The following is a 4,332-nucleotide window of genomic DNA, read 5'->3' as shown; positions in this document are numbered from 1 at the left end:
TGTCTACATAGTTAGCCGATCGAAGACGACAGTCATCTTTTGTTTGGTAAGTTGTTCTCTTGTAGCGTATCGTTTCCAGTCAGTCAATATGTGCGCTGCAGTTGTGATGATAGCGCGGGCAGAGCGAGCCAAAACTTATGATTTTCTGGAGGGTCTTGATGATGACCAATTTGGTGGAATCCGTACCCAAATTCTTGGGATGGTTCCATTTCCGACTCTTAAGGAAGCCAAAAACATTATTGCCAACAACATGTTCAAGGAAGATGCCAAAACTGACGACTTGGTTGATCCAATAATAACGATTGAGAATGTTAAAGATACCAAAACTGAGTTGGTCAATCCAACTATTGAGGAGGTCTTTGAGAAACTGCAATGTACGCGGGACGGTCTAACCTCAAAAGAGGCAACTCGCAGGCTCAAAATATTTGGTCCCAACAGATTAGACGGCGACAAAAAGAAAAAGAAATCTTTGAAATCATTGGCTTGTTTAATAGTAATAGGGAAGAGTGGTGATGTTGGTCCCAAGTGTATGGTGCTGAGGGATTACACATGGAAAGAGTCGAAAGCTGCCAAATTGGTACCGGGAGACATAATCAGAATTAAATGTGGAGACATTGTCCCTGCTGATGCACGTCTTCTCCAAGGCCAAGGCGATTCTATAATGGTCAACCAATATGTCCTTACTCGAGAATCTCTCCCTGTGACAAGGGGTTCTGGAGACTTGGTTTTCTGTGGTTCAACCTGCAAACAAGGTGAGGCTGAAGCTATTGTTTTGGCTACTGGTGTCCACACCTTCTTCGGAAACCCAACCAGCAATGTTGGTCATTTCCACTAGGTCGTTACAGCCATTGCTACTTGCTAGCTAGCTTTTGTATTATGAATAGTTATTTATGCATGTAATTTACATTATCAACAATCTTTTGGTTCTCTTCATTTTTAGTCATGTTTGCAAATGCTTGTACAGTTCCTCTTTAGGAGCAAAGACGACTTAGTCCCGTAAAAGACGATCTCACTTGTTGGATCACTTGTTTACTTTGCGTACATATAACCATTCCCTTTGCGGCCGCAGCCAGTAACTTTTGAGATGTTTATATCGTTGTTTCACAGTTTAGAGTACCAGTATGTCAAATAGATGACAACTACTATACAACCACGTTTCGTAGAACTTGAATACGGAGTAAAATATTTATTAGCCACTGATTATAATACATACAAATGAATGTAACTCCGCAGGGTTCAGGAATTCTGTATAACTGAAAACACACAGAATTTATGAGACATTTATGTATAGATACAATTCTGTCTTCTGCCGCAAGACTGTAAACTGTTGGTTGTGATATAACAAAGGCTGGTGCATGTAGCCTGTTCCGTGACAGTGTCTAAGTTAGGAAATCAACGAACATTCCTCTAGGACTCTACCCAGCTAGTCATAATCTAGGTCCTGAAGCATCAGGAAGAAATTGATCATCTTGAAAGAAAACCCTTTTAGAAGTAGCATTAGAAGTATCGTCCTGATCACTGACATTGCATTCTGAAGGGAATGTCAGTTTCTTAGTTCCACTCATTGGGGGTTTCACATACCATGTCAAAGCTTTCCCTACGCGTCTTCCTCTTAGACCTGCGAGAATATTCAGATTTAGGTTTGGATTGTTTCGGTGGCTTTGGAGACCTCCTTGTACAACACGATAATCTTCAAGCCCTTTCTCTCCTCTCCTGAGCTTCGACCAGTTTACGTTCATGACGAGTTTCTCTCTGGATTTGCTCGTTATCTTTGGAGGTTCCAGAAAAAAGAATCTTCTATAGAATTGGGTTCGCTTCCTTGGTCACTATTTCCTATTTTCCATGACTGTTTGCTTTCTTCACTATTGAATAAAAGGTTGGGAGACTCATCTTCATCATCAAACAACAACGGATCCATTTGCTCGTAGATTCTATGAACAATGTCAGCAAGATTAGGCTTTTACCTGAAGATTTGGACCACCAAAGTTCAAACTGATCAGGAACTTAATTTATCTTGATCAAACAATGAACATGGAAATCGATAGCATTTGCTTAATTAATTTGAAGGGAATATACCTATCACAGATGATTTTTCCAACATAATCATTGAGGTTAAAATCTCCGAAAAATCCATCCTTCCATACTAAGTTGAATAAGTTCTAAAAGGGAGCAAACTTGCTTAACAAAAACCAACAAGTCGACTCCTGATTCAATCCCATGCTGGATTCTCTGAGATAGATTGTCGAAGACGGCTTCAGCGGTTTCAGACGTAGAAGGTTTCCTTTCTTCTTTATAACGAGGTTCATTATTTCAAATTTTCAATTACCCTGACTGGTAAAGCTAACGGCTGTCCGCTTTCTAGTTGACACTTGCAAAGTCTCTCCTCAGATTTTTCTTGACCTTTTAGCAAATCAAATTTACATCGAAGAAAAGTTGAGCTGTTTTTCACAACCGGTTTCATCCAGCATTTCAGAAACTTCACATCATCTTTGAAGTCTCAGATTCACCCGAGAAGCAAGCTTCCTCAAAGCTCCATATCACAGTGTTCAAAAGCTGCCTTGCAGAAATCACTCCAGGAGAGATTTTTATACTTGAGCGGGTGCTTCCTATGTTTCCTTCTACTATCATTTACAATCCTACTTCCAGAATCCATACAAACTTCAAGTCCATTAATTTTTTCTTTCGGGTCTGAGGTATATTGTCCCAAAGTTAGACTATTTAGACCAACCTGTGCATTATACTGAGAGGCAGCATTGTTTTTCGGGATACAAAGTAAAGCATAATCAACAGTAAAAGGCTTCAAGATACCCATAGTCACGCTGCCATCAGCGTTTGACAGCAACACTAAAGCCCAGTAACCTCTCCTATATAGAAAGCTCAGAAGAATTTGCCACAGAGGTGGTGCTTTTCCCTTTATAGACATGCCACTTTCAGAAGATAGCAAGTCAAGGACTCTATCTGTAAACGACTCACGAGATGATTCTCCTTGATTTTATTAACAACTCGAGAACTAATACCGTGTCATAGATTTGCCCCTCAAAATTTACGAGCTCACTGTGTTGGTATAGAGCTTTCACATCAATCTTCACCACTTCAGTACTAAGTCGCTCGCAAGTTCTACTAATTTGTTGACACATATCTCCCCCACCACCATGTTTGGACACCAAACTACGCGAAAGATCATTAAGCCTAAAAGTTTACTCAACACCTTGGGATCAACCAATTGGAGATCACAATACTTGCATTCCAAAGGGTTTTCACTCACATCGGATATCTCAAGATTCAGCGATATTTTCTTACATTTATCATATACCCAACATCAGAAATTCAGAATAAACAGTTGATGATACACCAATCATTGGATAAATTTACCCAAATGGAACAAGAGATGAACCAAACACAACTGAATCACTCGAGCAAAACCCCCATCCTAAACCCTTGACACCATTTTGAATCAGCGCCAGCAACCTGCTGTACTCATCATCAAGCTTGCAACTTTGACTATCGATATCATCACCCGATTCATGTCTCACATCAACCCAACTAAAATGAATATCCCTTCTAATAAAACCATCTCTCACATACACAAAAATCCTTCTAAACCCATCACAAAATGCATTGCCGTCATCATTCCATATATCAATCATTTCATCATTCCATATATCAATCATATCATCATCTCTCATATATTCACACAATCCCTTAAAATTTCGACAAATAGCCTAGAACAAAACAACCAAATTTGACCTAAACCCTCTTGAGTAACAGAATTTACACCATCATTACCACACCAATCTCAGGTATAATCATGAATCACCTGCAGAAAAGGCATCAGAACAATAAACCACACGTCCACACATAACCCAGTACAGCAAACAATAGAAATACTTGTTTAAGACCATTGTTAGTGTGAAACGGGTTTAGAATAACTCATATGCCCAATTAGCAACTTGTACTCTCTCCGTCCTAGTCCTTTTTTTTACCTTAGAAAAGGTAAACAAATGAGTGAGACGGAGGGAGTATTAATTGATGTCGAAAATATGAAGGTCAATCCGTTTCACATATACAACGTTAAGGTAAGAGAGACCAAACAAATACTCCCTTCACCACAATCATTTGTTTAACTTCGATTAAAACATTCTTCACAAAGAATTAAAAAAACGCAAACTTCAATTAAGACTCAATGTAATTATCTTACTTCTATTAATACAGGAACATTTCCTGCAATTTTAGAAGGCCACGTCACCTAAATTCATTGTTTAAAACATCAGTTGAAATGCGGTAAGTCGGTAACTGCTTATAACTCCACTACTCCCCCACGTTCCTATTTGT

General features: G+C 39.1%; 1 long non-coding RNA gene across 1 annotated transcript; it reads right to left on the bottom strand.

Moving 5' to 3' along the window:
• Positions 1–1,171: 1,171 nt before the first annotated feature.
• On the bottom strand, positions 1,172–3,947 carry LOC141618134 (uncharacterized). The gene is made up of 2 exons (XR_012531308.1): positions 2,077–3,947; positions 1,172–1,964 (listed from the first exon to the last, which is right to left on the bottom strand). It is a non-coding gene; the product is annotated as an uncharacterized LOC141618134 (long non-coding RNA).
• Positions 3,948–4,332: the final 385 nt, after the last annotated feature.

Source organism: Silene latifolia, chromosome X (assembly GCF_048544455.1).
Source record: "Silene latifolia isolate original U9 population chromosome X, ASM4854445v1, whole genome shotgun sequence".
Classification (NCBI taxonomy): Eukaryota; Viridiplantae; Streptophyta; class Magnoliopsida; order Caryophyllales; family Caryophyllaceae; genus Silene; species Silene latifolia.
This window is presented reverse-complemented; position numbering and strand designations above follow the sequence as displayed.